We start from the raw sequence: 15,581 nt of genomic DNA on the forward strand, positions 1-15,581 counted from the left end.
AAATCTATATGAAAGAATGAAAGAAAATTTTAGGATTGACTGTTATATGAACAATTTCATTGTTTCGAGTAACAATACACATAACAATTGATTCATGATATAATTACTCTTAATCAAACTCAACTATTATAAAATAACTTAATCTTTATTTACCCAAATATTGTGTGAATTATCAAAACCAAACCATTTAACATAAACTTTTTCATCTTTCTTTTTCAACTAAGTATACATCTGGATATCTCCTTTTCTTGTTCATAAAAATTTCGTTTTATATCTTTTAATTTATATGTAACTGCATTAGAATGAATAACATCTTCAATTTTAAATACTTCTGTTGACCAATTAGCTGTATATCCTTTTACAAAATGACCTTTAAGTTTACTAATTCTAACTTTATCACCTTTTTTTAAATTGACTATCTTTTTCACAAGATATAATGTTAACTATTTTTAAAGTTTTTTCATTTACTTCTATTGGCTTCATTTTTATTGTAGAATGTTTTCTGTTATTATAATCATCAATTAGATCCTTAACTAAATTTATCCATTAATAATTTCCTTGTAAAGGAAATTTCTTCCACCTCTTTTCTTTAAGTGTTCTGCTAAACATTCAACAACAGATGCTTTTAATTCTGAAAAAGTTAAATAATGATTAATGTTATATTTCTCCATTAATTCTTTAGTTCTTTGTTATAGAAATCTGTATCATTATCTGTCTGTAAATTATTTGGATGTCTATCTATAAAAGTTTTTTGAAAACCATTAACTACATTCCTACTTGTTTTATCTTTAATAGGAACAGCACAAGCAAATTTCGAAAAGACATCAATAACAGTCAATAAATATTTATATCCTTCATTTATTTTAGAAATACCTTTTAAATTACCTGAATCCATTTCAACTAAATCAGCATGCCATAAATCATCTATATTAAAAGGAATAATATTTCTTCTTTTAAAATTCTTTCTCATTGGTTTATGTAATTCATTATTTATTTCTTCAAGAATATTATTATAACTTAAACCTTCACCAGCACTCTTTTAAGATTTACAAATTGTACAAAGACCTTCAATTCATTGTCTTTCATTTTTATTTGTTACTCCATGTGATGTATGATTTTCCATTTATATAGATAAAATTTTTTATTAAATTTTTATTTTAAATTATTTTACCAAATATAATTAACTTTACATCAACGGGAACACTTTAATTGAATCTTTCAATATTACAGTTATAAAATTTGATTTATTTATCATTATTGATTGAATATTATTATTTATTTTATATAACTTATCAGCTACACTGACTATTATATCAAAATCATCGAAGTTTAAATCTCTATTTAAATTTTTACTAACAATAATAAATCTTGTAAGTATGAACCAAATCAATATTATACATTTTTTCTTCACTACATGTCATAAAAGTAAATTCAATTATTTGTTTATCACATACGTTTCTTTAAGATTACTTAACTGTTCTAAGTGTGGAGTTAAATCTGTTTTTGTGAAATAATCTGAAAAAGCTTTTCCTATTTCCTTTTTTGAAACGGAATCTGATTAATGTATTCATTAAACTGTGTATTGGCAACATAGTAATTAAATTGTGTTAAAATGCTTGTGTATTAAGGTTTTGTAACACAACCTTTTCTGAGTATTGTTTGTTAACTACATCCTTTGCATCAATCAGATCTTTTACATTAGCAAGTCTTCTACCTTTAAAACCATTACATCCTTTAGTTATCTTAAACATAGTATTAAATTCTTTTTGAAATTGTTTAATTGCATTAGTTATCTTTGGAACAAATTGTTTAATCATATTTTCAATTTTCCTAGACTGAATGTAGATGTATTAACTACATATTCACTTTGTTTAAATAAATGTATTTTATTTCCAAAAATGTCCATTTATTCAATGTCAAATATCATTAATTTTATAAGTTCCACAAAGCAATTTCAAAACATAAGGACAGAAATGACCACATATTACTTCATCAAAATTTTGTATTCTTTCTGTATTGTAATATAGTTAATTTTTTCCTAACTAGTTAACTAATTGTTTTGGTACATTAACACCAAATGAATTAAAAAGAAATTTTTTATCTTCATTTTTATAGTAACAAATCCAATGTGTACCAGGATTATCAGATGTATCTAAATTAACTATACCACATTCAATATTAAATGGTTTATTTGGTAATTCATCAATCTTATATACACCACGAAAGTGTTTAATTTTTAATTGTTTAGTAAGTTTTTCTATATCAAAATTACTTAATGTATTAGGAAATTTATTAATTACTTTCTCGAATTTTTTTTTTGCTTTCCTTATTCCAGTTTCAGCTTCCTAAGTTATGTCTTTTTTGTTCTTATAAGTCTTTATCAGCTTTCTTCTTGTTTACAACTGTTTGTTGCTGCAGATCCACCAGCTAAAGAATCAATTGTTGCTAAATATGATAATGCAGCTAATAATAACCGCCTTCATTTTGTGTTAATCCTTTACTACCTCTCTTTTTTGTTAGATATTTAATAATTTTTTAACAAAAGTAATAGCTAATGTAATGTGCAAATTTCCACCAACTTCCTTTACTTTTTCCTTTCTTGAACATCTGTTACAGATGGTTCAATTGCATTTAATTGTTCATTATTTAACTTTAAGTTAATTGATTTTGGTTTAGTTTTGCCACTAGGTAGCAAAGTATAATCAATTGTAAAGTTATTCATTTTTATAATTGTTCCTAACAAAGATACACAAATTGAAATAAATATTGGTGATTGTTGGCTTCATCCAAATCATGCACAATTATACATGAATTTTAGTATTATTGGAAATGATGGCATAGATTGTCCAACTTATATGTAGCAAAACTGTATGATTTTGTAACGATAAAGAAAGGAAATAATATTTTATCTAGAATTGAACATCCTTTTATATCTTCATCTGTTATACTTCATCTGACTTCATCTGTTACCGACAAAATAAGTTTAGAGGGACATATAATCAATACAGGAAAAATAAATAATAAAATAAATGGGTTCTTTTCCATTATCATTACTTGGTGGATTTTTTTAAAGACTATAAAGAAATTATGTGGGTAGGAGATTTAACTGAAATTTTTACATGTAGTTCATCTTCTGGAGAAATAATTCTTTGTTGGTCTGATAAAAATGATGCTGGAATTGAAATGAAAGATACTTTTCCTGAAGAAGGTAAAATTATTATAGAATCTATGGAAATTCATGTACCATTCTTTAAACTTCAACAACATAAAATTACTCTTAAAAATTCGAAAATTCATTTTTCTTTTTATGAACTTCAAACACAAGAAGTTGCTTGTTTATCTGGTAAAAACAGTTTTGAACTAGATATTACAAATTACTATAACTCTACAGAATTTTATATGCCATACTTCGTATTTGGTACATTTCAATCAAATTGTAAAAATAACCAATTATTTGATTCGTCATTATTTGATCATGTTAAACTACAGAATATTTATTTAAAAAATGGTAGAAATGAAGTTTTTCCTCAAGATATGTGGAATATTAATACGCCAAATAATTTTCTGAAATCATATGATTCATTTCTCGATTTTAAAATAATTAGTTTACTAAAATCAGATATTGATGTTATTTATTATCCAATTTATGTAATCAATATGACACGCAAAAAGAATGTAGTAGCTACACAGAAAACTACTATGAAACTTTGTGCAACTTTTAATGATAAAATTCCAAACGATACATTTGCTTATGAAATTATGTAACAAGAATCTTACATATGATGCACAACACGGATTACTTACTGAAATTTTTAATTATTAACATCTGATTCTACATAAATGAACGAGAAACTTAAAAAAATTACAAAAGTGTTAACTTTTTGCTTATATACATTTCTAAAACATGTTAAGAAATATAGAAAAAACCAAAAGTGAAAATTTTAGTATCTTACTTATTAAATGATTTTCGATTTATTTTATTATATTTATTCTAGACAGCTCTTTTGATGTAGCACTTTGAAGTTTTAAAATCAGTTAATATTTGACTGAGAAATCGTATGGGACGAACGTATTTGAAGAAAAAATGCTGTTTGTTGCATTTTAAAACAAAAAATTGTGTTTGTTGCATTTTATATCTTTCAAGCTATCCACTTGTTGCATTTTATATGTACCTTGAGACCTGTAGAGACATCTGTAAAAAGTAGTTTGAACTAACTAAATTCTAACTTCTGTCAGCAGATGGCACTGGCGTATGTTCAATTGAAAATAACTTGGGAACATATTTCACTTTAGATGTAATTTTCTCTATTTTTTGTTTCTAATTTTGTTTTTCAGATCACATTAATCTATTGTTCAGGCTTGTTCTCCAATTTTAAAATGGAATAATGTTAAGAAAATAATGAGTTTTGGCCTTAAATAAATTGATGAAGAAGTTGATTTTTAGAAGATACTTTGTTAGTAGAACTTCAACTATATATACATTCTTCAAGCTCCTTTACTTCAGCCAAACTTCACACAATCGTTGACCAATGAGAGTGCGCATATCAAAGGTCATTATAACGTAGTTGTTTGGAAAGTGCTAGCCACTTGGCTAAAATATCCAACACACTCGCCTATGTACATAAAAACAGCCCGAGTAAAAGAACCAATTCTGTTAATTCAGAACTTAGTCGTCGTGTAGTGTTGTGTTGGATGTTTTGCAATTTTCAGATAGTGAAAAGAAATTTATATTTTTTAAATGAACAACACTAAGCGACAGCTAAAGCAGACTTTAGGCTGCGCCAACCCACAGTTAAGACAGTGTAGTGAATGTATGATTAAAAGAAGTATTGAAGAATTTTATAAAGATAAATATCGAACTGGTGGACATTCTTATATATATATAAAGACTGCAAGAAAATTAAAGTTACTTGTAAATGTGGTAAAACTGTAACTAAGTCTTATCTCAAAAGGCATTTACAAACAACAACTCATAATAAACTTATGTCTGTGAAGCAGAAAGTAAATAATTTTATATACTTATTCTTTAACATAGGCATTTTGCTCTGATTGTTGCCAGCATCATATTTAAAATATCGGGGAAGCAGGTTGCTAGCCTTACTTGCCCCGAGTCCCATTGAGTTTTACCCCTAACGGTTGAGGGACTAATCAGTAGATTTGGTAGTCTTTGCCGTATGAGCACAAAGGTGACCACGACTCAGAATATGTCCGAGATGCCCAGCCTTATTCTAAAGTAACTGGTATTCCGACTGTCGGGAACACTTACTTGGCCACTCATACGTTGCCCATGGTTCATGAACTAGGACATGACTACAGGAACCCACACCATGAACCACTAGAAAGTAAAGGACAAGGACAGGGTTCTGCTCATGGGTGATTTTAATGCCAGGATAGGAAATCGAACAGAAGGGTATGAAAAGGTTATGGGTAAATTTGGAGAGGATATTTAGACCAACAAGAACGGGAAACAACTCTTGTATTTCTGTGCCAGTATGGGCTTAGTAATCACAAACTCCTTTTTTAAACATAAGAACATTCACCGGTATACTTGGGAAGGCAGGGGAACCAAATCTGTCATTGACTATATAATAACAGATCAGGAATTCAGGAAGGCAGTGAGGGACACACGTGTATTCAGTGGATTCTTTGATGACACTGATCATTAATTAATCTGCAGTGAAATTGGGATTATGAGGCTGAAAGTGCAGGAGGTCAGGTCCATATGTAGGAGGATATGAGTGGAGAAACTTCAGGGTAAGGAAATCAGGCACAAGTCCGTAACAGCAATCTCAGAAAGGTACCAGTTAGTTGAATGTAGTCAATTACAGTCATTGGAAAAGGAATTGACAAGGTACAGGGACACAGTACTAGAAGTGGCTAAAGAATGTCTTGGAACAGTAGTGTGTAAAAGCAGGATGAAGCAAACAGCTTGGTGGAATGACACAGTCAAGGCAGCCTGTAAAAGGAAAAAGAAGGCATATCAAAAATGGCTACATACTAGAACTCAGTAGACAGAGAAAGTTATGTTGAAGAAAGAAACAAAGGCAAACAGATAATTGCAGCATGCAAGAAGAAATCTGGGGAAGACTTTGGAAACAGATTGGAGACTATGGGGCAAGATGTTGGAAAACCATTCTGGAGTGTAATTAGCAGTCTTCGAAAGGGAGGTAAGAAGGAAATGACAAGTATTTTGGACAGGTCAGGAAAACTGCTGGTGAATCCTGTGGATGCCTTGGGCAGATGGAGGCAATATTTTGAAGAGTTGCTCAATGTAGGTGAAAATACGATCAGCAATGTTTCAGATTTCGATGTAGAATGGGATAGTAATGATGATGGAAATAGGATCACGTTTGAGGAAGTGGAGAAAATGGTCAATAGACTGCAGTGCAACAAAGCAGCTGGGGTGGATGAAATTAAGTCGGAACTCATCAAATACAGTGGAACGACAGGTCTTAAATGGCTACACAGAATAATTGAAATGGCCTGGGAGTCAGGACAGGTTCCATCAGACTGGACAGAAACAGTAATCACACCAATCTTTAAACATGGAAACAGAAAAGGTTGTAACAACTACAGAGGTATTCCTTTAATCAGCATTGTGGGTAAAATCTTCTCAGATATTGTTGAAAGGAAAGTGCGAGTATTAGTCGAGGACAATTGGATGAAAATCAGTGTGGGTTTAGGCCTCTTAGAGGTTGTCAGGACCAGATCTATAGTTTACGGCAAATAATGGAGAAGTGTTATGAGTGGAACAGGGAACTGTATCTACACTCCTGGACATTGAAATAAGAACACCGTGAATTCATTGTCCCAGGAAGGGGAAACTTTATTGACAAATTCCTGGGGTCAGATACATCACATGATCACACTGACAGAACCACAGGCATATAGACACAGGCAACAGAGCATGTACAATGTCGGCACTAGTACAGTGTATATCCACCTTTTGCAGCAATGCAGGCTGCTGTTCTCCCATGGAGACAATCGTAGAGATGCTGGATGTAGTCCTGTGGAACGGCTTGCCATGCCATTTCCACCTGGCCCTTCAGATGGACCAGCGTTCGTGCTGGACGTGCAGACCGCGTGAGACGACGCTTCATCCAGTCCCAAACATGCTCAATGGGCGACAGATCCGGAGATCTTGCTGGCCAGGGCAGTTGACTTACACCTTCTAGAGCACGTTGGGTGGCACGGGATACATGGGGACGTGCATTGTCCTGTTGGAACAGCAAGTTCCCTTGCCGGTCTAGGAATGGTAGAACGATGGGTTCGATGACGGTTTGGATGTACCGTGCACTATTCAGTGTCCCCTCGACGATCACCAGAGGTGTACGGCCAGTGTAGGAGATCGCTTCCCACACCATGATGCCGGGTGTTGGCCCTGTGTGCCTCGGTCGTATGCAGTCCTGATTGTGGCGCTCACCTGCACGGCGCCAAACACGCATACGACCATCATTGGCACCAAGGCAGATGCGACTCTCATCGCTGAAGACGACACGTCTCCATTCGTCCCTCCATTCACGCCTGTCGCGACACCACTGGAGGCGGGCTGCACGATGTTGGGGCGTGAGCGGAAGACGGCCTAACGGTGTGCGGGACCGTATCCCAACGTCATGGAGACGGTTGCGAATGATCCTCGCCGATACCCCAGGAGCAACAGTGTCCCTAATTTGCTGGGAAGTGGCGGTGCGGTCCCCTACGGCACTGCGTAGGATACTACGGTCTTGGCGTGCATCCGTGCGTCGCTGCGGTCCGGTCCCAGGTCGACGGGCACGTGCACCTTCCGCCGACCACTGGCGACAACATCGATGTACTGTGGAGACCTCACGCCCCACGTGTTGAGCAATTCGGCAGTACGTCCACCCGGCCTCCCGCGTGCCCACTATACACTCTCGCTCAAAGTCCGTCAACTGCACATACGGTTCACGTCCACGCTGTCGCGGCATGCTACCAGTGTTAAAGACTGCGATGGAGCTCCGTATGCCACGGCAAACTGGCTGACACTGACGGAGGCGGTGCACAAATGCTGCGCAGCTAGCGCCATTCGACGCCCAACACCGCGGTTCGGGGTGTGTCCGCTGTGCCGTGCGTGTGATCATTGCTTGTACAGCCCTCTTGCGGTGTCCGGAACTCCATTTCCAGGAGTGTATGCTTTATAGATCTAGAAAAGGCATATGACCGGGTTCCTAGGAGGAAGGTATTGTCTGTCCTACGAGATTATGGAATAGGAGGCAAACTTTTGCAAGCAATTAAAGGTCTTTACATGGATAGTCAGGCAGCAGTTAGAGTTGACGGTAAATTGAGTTCATGGTTCAGAGTAGTTTCAGGGATAAGACAAGGCTGCAATCTGTCTGCACTGTTGTTTATATTATATATGGATCATATGTTGAAAACAATAGAGGGGCTGGGTGAGATCAAGATATGTGAACACAAAATAAGCAGTCTTGCATATGCGGATGACTTAGTTGTGATGGCAGATTCGATTGAAAGTTTGCAAAGTAACATTTCAGAGCTAGATCAGAAATGTAAGGACTATGGTATGAAGATTAGCATCTCCAAAACGAAAGTAATGTCAGTGGGAAATAAATATAAACGGATTGAGTGCCAAATAGGAGGAACAAAGTTAGAACAGGTGGACAGTTTCAAGTACTTAGGATGCATATTCTCACAGGATGGCAACATCGTGAAAGAACTGGAAGCGAGGTGTAGCAAAGCTAATGCAGTGAGTGCTCAGCTACGATCTACTCTCTTCTGCAAGAAGGAAGTCAGTACCAAGATTAAGTTATCTGTGCACCATTCAATCTTTCGACCAACTTTGTTGTATGGGAGCGAAAGCTGGGTGGATTCAGGTTACCTTATCAACAAGGTTGAGGTTACGGATATGAAAGTAGCTAGGATGATTGCAGGTACTAGCAGATGGGAACAATGGCAGGAGGGTGTCCACAATGAGGAAATCAAAGAAAAAGTGGGAATGAACTCTATAGATGTAGCAGTCAGGATGAACATGCTTAGATGGAGGGGTCATGTTACACGCATGGGAGAAGTAAGGTTACCCAAGAGACTCATGGGTTCAACAGTAGAGGGTAGGAGGAGTCGGGGCAGACCAAGGAGAAGGTACCTGGATTCGGTTAAGAAAGATTTTGAAGTAATAGGTTTAACATCAGAAGAGGCACCAATGTTAGCACTGAATAGGGGATCATGGAGGAATTTTATAAGGGGCTATGCTCCAGACTGAACACTGAAAGGCATAATCAGTCTTAAATGATGATGATGATGATTCTTTAACATAATTTTAAAAAATACTTAATTCTCTAATATATTTAATTACATTACATTCACCTATGGGAAATGTATGTAAAATAAATGATTTTTTGTTATAGCTATAATTATATTATTATATTATATTATGTTATTGGAATAGTAGATACCATTTGTATGTTCTGGATCATTAGATCAATCTTATGGAAAATAAAAAAATTGAGAGTGTTCAAGAGTAATTTTTTATGTTTTAAAAGATTGGTCTAGTGGTCCAGAACATACAAAAGATATCTACTCGCTCCTCTTTCAAAGTGTGATGAAGACAGTGTACGATACACCCACTTGGTGGGCGATGCTTCTAGTAATCTGAATAAGATCTTAGTAGATGCGGTCCAGAACTTGTTCCTCAGGTTCCAACACACGTTCTTCATGTTGTGGGCTTCTCTCTTCTGCACGGGATAGTAAAGAGCCAGTATCTCTACATCTATGCAAATTGGATACGTCATTGTAAGCTTTATTATTTCGTTATTTACTTAATAAAAAAAGAAAGCATATCCGAACAGACAATATGTTCGCATACAGAAATAAAGGTAAAGATACCTACTGCAGAGAATTATTATTATACAGACCTTTCGAGAACACCGACAAATATGTCGATCGTGCAGGAAGTCTTCGTTGGAGGAAGAGCTCTCAATAAATTCGCACAGTTGCTGTCGAAACGCGTTTTGCCTCGCCATATATTAAATGAATATCGAATATTTTGGTGATAATAAATCTCCCTTCCATCCTAAGTTTAACGGAGTTGCAATAACGACTGCCAACGATTGGCGTATTAACAGTGAGTCAACCACGTAGGCCATTGTGGCCTACATGTTTGCGAATTGCGCTCGTGATGTCAATAAGGCATATCGGAAAATTTGCGAATTGGAAATGTGTGGTAAGTTCCTATAGGACCAAACTGCTGAGGTCATTGGTCCCTTGGCTTACATACTACTTAGTCTGACTTAAACTAACTTATGATAAAGACAATACACACACACATGCTCGAGGGAGGACTCGAACCTCCGCCGAGGGGAGCCGCGCGAACTGTGCAAGACGCCCAGACCGCGCGGCGACCCCGCGCGGCAATGCCCAGGGGTGATGTCTACTTTTCCAAAAACATTGTCCCGAGATGAATTTTTTTTCTGGGACAGCTGTAGGAAATGAAGAAACGCTACTAGATGTTTAAACCAATTACTTGTATTCTACTAGCAGAATTTTTTTGATGGCTTATACCTTTTACATCAAGTATATAAAGGTAAAGCAAAAGAAATAAAAAATAAAACAAATGATATATACAACAAAAAAACGAGTGCTTCATTTCTCGCTTCTCCTGTTGCTATATACTTCCAATGCAGTTCTCCTAACTCTCTATATCTCTCTAGAAACTCTGTCATCAAACCTCTATCTGCCTCGTTAGCAGTTTTAAACAACGAATGTTTTCACACGCACAGACAGCAGACGTTCATCAGTCCTGAAGCTGTTGGGACAGCATTACACATGGCACAATTTGTTGGGTGAAGTGGTGGGGTTGCCAGCTGTCAGATGACCAGACAAGAAAAGCTGGTCGGGAAGGGCCTACACACGTCTAGTTTATCAGGTGGCCAATAAATTGATCCCAATAAATTTGTATATGTGTAGAGCCAAGGTTGACAACATGCACAGAATGGAATTAACACTCTAGAGATATTCATGCTCCATGCAGTAACACTGAGATGGTTGGTTCTATAACAATTTTTGCATGTCTTCCAAAAATGAAAATTCTGAAAATAAAACATGGATATTTTAAAATAATTATCAATTCCGTTACTTCAGATCTAACCTCCTGTAACGTATTTTATTACACGAGTTCATTTATAACTCACTATAGAATGTTTTACATCATTTTTACTTCATTTTATCGACATTTTCACGTTATTTTAGTTATCATTTTTGGGTATCTTAGGTCATAACTATCCGGGACCTGCAGTTATAGATCCTTTTCCTTGTTCGTATATTAAATGAACTCTCACTAGAGGGCAGTTCCCACTCATCTCTCCCCCCTCCTTTCCTACAAGCTCCACAGGATGAAGAGAGTGGAGGACAAGTTGTGTTAATCTTGTGAAATCATTAATGCCTGTCCACACACAAGACACTGTCTTGTCTACGCAGACGTCTGTGCTGTGCATGCAATAGATCGTTCCAAATGTGTGTTTCAGTCTACTGCTCGCCCGCCATTTGTCGCGAAGAAAAGAAATTTCTGAGGCAAGATACCTGAGAACCGCTTCTTCCAGCTCTTCTCTGTCGCCGAAATGCGTTTCACCTAGGTGTTTCTTCATGTCAGGGAAGAGATGGGAGCCACTTGGGGTTAAGTCTGGGTTGTAGGGTGGGTGTTTGACAATACCCCATCGAAATTTGGCGATGAGCTCGTTGGTGACTTTAGTGGTGTGCGGTCGAGCGTTATCCTGATGCAAACGCACCCCCTTGGACAGTATGCCCCTTCTCTTGTTTTGAATTGCACGACGCAATTTTTGCAGTGTCTCGCAGTACACGGCAGCTTTGATTGTTGTACTGGTGGGCAAGAGCTCGCACAACACTGTTCCCTTCCTGTCCCAAAACACTGTTGCTATCACTTTGCCGACACTTTGCATTTGTTTGAATTTTCGCGATCTCGGCGGCTCTGGATGCTTCCATTGTTTGGACTGTTCTTTGGTTTCGGGTGTGCGGTAGTGCACCCAAGTCTTGTCTCTAGTGACGCTGGAGTTCCTCTCCATGAGTTCCGTGGTCTTGAAGAAGTTCTTGGACCGCTTCAACGCGGTGACGTTTGTGGTCTTCGGTCAACATTCTTGGCAGCCAGCTCGAGCAAACCTTAGCACACCCTAGATGCTCCGTCAAAATCTTGTCAATAGAGGTTTTGCTGACATCAGGGATCATTTCGGAGAGCTCACGAACCGTCACTCATCGGTCTGAGAGCACCGCTGCCTTCACTTTAGCGATTGTTTCGTCAGAAACAGATGGCCTTCCGGAACGCTCCTTATCATGGACGTCAGTACGCCCATTCTTGAACTCTCTGCACAATTTGCGCACGTGTTGTACGCTCATACACTTGCCTCCATAGATTTCGCATAGCTGGAAATGGATTTCTGCCAGCGCAAAGTTTTTTGCAGACGGTAAACAGATTACCGAGCCCAGCTCACACCTGGCGGGCGAAGTGAGGGGGAAATCCATCACGTGCGGCTGCCAAGCCAATACTGAGCACCGCAGGTGGATTTGTTGTGGGGGAAACAAGGTACACTACAGAATCACGGGATCCACCGTAACAGCGCTTTTCAGGACTGTAGCGGCATGGGAGCCTTATTTTACAGACAAACCTCGTACATTTATACGTTCGAGGAAATATAAACCTGCAAATACATCAGACAATATGTAGAAGGCAGTAAATAGTGCCTTTTTGCTTTACTCTTTGTATCTTATTTTCTTGTTAGGTGCCAAATAACAACGACAATTATTTTTCTCATCCAATAATTCTGACTTTTTCGCTGTTGATATAATTTCCGTTAAAAACCTTTTATCTACTTGCGTTCTTATTTATGCATAGTGTATGATTTTTCTCTGTAAAACTTAAATACTTTTTGCTTTCAGTTATTTCATTCCTCTTGTAGGAGAGCACTAGTAGGAAAAAACACCAAGATGTACAAATTTTAGGTGTGCCATGAAAACAAAGCAAACAACATTATGAAGTTTAAGATGAAACGATACCGATTTCCATAATACGAATGAGCTTGACTAGAACAGGTTATAACTACCGATATTAGCAGACGGCTGTTTAGTCCCTTGTCTCTGTTCAGTGTGCAGTGCGCAACATATTCAGAAATTTAGAACTTCGCACTCGGCACAATCTATAGATCATTGACGTATACAAACTCGCGTCGTGGTTAACTGCTGCTTTACATGCAGGCACATAATGTGCAAGCACTTCGAGTACTCGATTTTGATCAGAAATTCGCTCTTGTAAAACAGGCTTAAGCTAAGGACGTTTTCACATATAGATTTAGTTCACAAATTGCAGGGCGAACCCAAAGACTTGTGTAATTATTTGCAGGTGGATTTGAGCATGCGATGCATATGCTGCTCCATCACATTACTAAATGGATGGTAGCTCATAGTCCTGCCATGTTTATGACTGCACAAACACAAAAGTTCCTCAAACAATTGGCAACCCAACTGTGCACCCCAGGTAACACAGCTTTGCCTGACACCAACTTTTCGGATACCCTGATCTCGGGGTGCGATAAACTGTGTAATGCATCTTAAACAGCTTGATGCAACCTCACCATGATAATTGGACAGACTCTGTTGTCCACTGTGTTGCACCAGACCCATAGCGCAGAGGCCTGCAGCAGCATGTGTTTCAGGTGCAATCCAGTCAAAGCAGGTTCCACATAGTAGTGTAGGAGGGAGGGGTCATCCTCATTATCGGTAGCTACAGTTGCCCATTAAATAACGGAGATAGCTTCACAGTTGGCTGCCACATTCAGCTGCCCTGTGATGTTGTTAAAAATGGTTCAAATGGCTCTGAGCACTATGGGACAAACCATCTGAGGCCATCAGTTCCCTAGAACTTAGAACTACTTAAACATAACTAACCTAAGGGCACCACACACATTCATGCCAGGGGCAGGATTCGAACGTGCAGTCACGCGGTTCCAGACTGAAATTCCTCGAACCGCCCGGTCACTCCGGTCACTCTGGCCGGCCGATGTGGTCAGTATGGTAGAAAACTGTGTGATAAATTCAGTGCAGTGTGCCTGCTATGGAGACTTGAACTCAGCCACACGTTTGGAAATAGATACCAATTGTTTGTGGTACACGTAAATTATAAACACTTGGGCCTCTAGCCATGGCCAAAAATACTTATATAAATAGTTAAGAGCATGTTACTGAAGGCACTCCAATTTCTCTGTTGCTCTGATAGGTTCTTCAAAAAATAAGTGTGGCATGTCAATGAAATCATTTGCTGCAACACTGCACCCACTGCCGTGATCCACTAGCAAGGCAATGGGTACACTGGGAACAGGGTGGATTATCACAGTAGAATTTGCTAAACCTGTTTTGACAGGTTGGTATGCCTTAGTGGCCTCAAATTTCCATGGGAATTTCGTACTTCCTGCTGTGTTCTTGCCTTTAGACAAACCATTGATTGGCTCTTCCGCTCGGCTAAAAAGAACAAATGTCTATGATAGTAATTCGACATTCCATGAAAGTGGTGGAGGCATTTAAAAGCCACAGGCAGTGGCATCTGCATCATCTCATCTACCTTATCAGGATTGGGAGAAATGGCAGCCTGTGAGACAATATAACCAAGGAATTTAACCTCTTCTTCCCCTGACACACATTTGTCTCTATTTATCTCAATGCCATAACTGTTCAGTCTCTTGACTAATGCACTGCTCTATGTGCTCCTCTTTCATGTGAGTAATACCAGAATATCATCAATATAACAGAAAACGACTGATAGCCTGTGCAGTAGCTCATAAAAGGCGATGCCACGTTTTGATGGTGTTTCGAAGGCCAAAAGCCATTGCAATTTTCTTGGAAAAGGTCAAACGATGTAGTCAAAATCGTCTTATGTTTGCCAAGAACAGTCATCGGTATATGCACAAAGGCTTTAGTGCAGTCGATGATACTGAAGAGACGACCACCATTAAAATTGCTATTGAAATCCGACGCTTTGGGCATGGGGTATTTATCAGGGATTGGACTAGCACTGAGGCCCCTGTAGTCCCCACAAATTCGTTGTGGTCAGACATTTTTTCCACCATCTCTAGTGGTTATGTCCATGCACTGAATGGGCTTGACACTAGCCCATCAGCAATCATTCCATCAATGCAGCTTTAGCCACATGCAATATCTCAAAAGGGAAACGTCTAGGCTTACTGGCCACAGGTTGAGCAAGAGTAGTTCTTATGCTATGTGTAGTAGGATACCTCAGTTTACCCTTAGCCACAATGGAATCTGTCAGTGCTGGGAACGCCCATAGGAGCAGCTGACTGAGGTCATCGTCTACCAGTGGCATGCTCCTGGAAGGGGACGAGGAGGAAGAGCCCAGCCTCTGCACAGCTGCATAGATCTTCAAGTTTTTCTTTCAATTACTTTTCATTAGCCACCACATTCAATCTCAAACAAACATTTTCCTCGATCTCACAAATTTTTGTGTCAAGCATCACGTGCTGTCCTGTAACTCAGCAAGCTCACAACTGTCATATGTGTGCATTCAACACCTAAAATGGACCTGGCACAGTAGA

This window comes from Schistocerca gregaria, chromosome X, assembly GCF_023897955.1.
Source record: "Schistocerca gregaria isolate iqSchGreg1 chromosome X, iqSchGreg1.2, whole genome shotgun sequence".
Classification (NCBI taxonomy): Eukaryota; Metazoa; Arthropoda; class Insecta; order Orthoptera; family Acrididae; genus Schistocerca; species Schistocerca gregaria.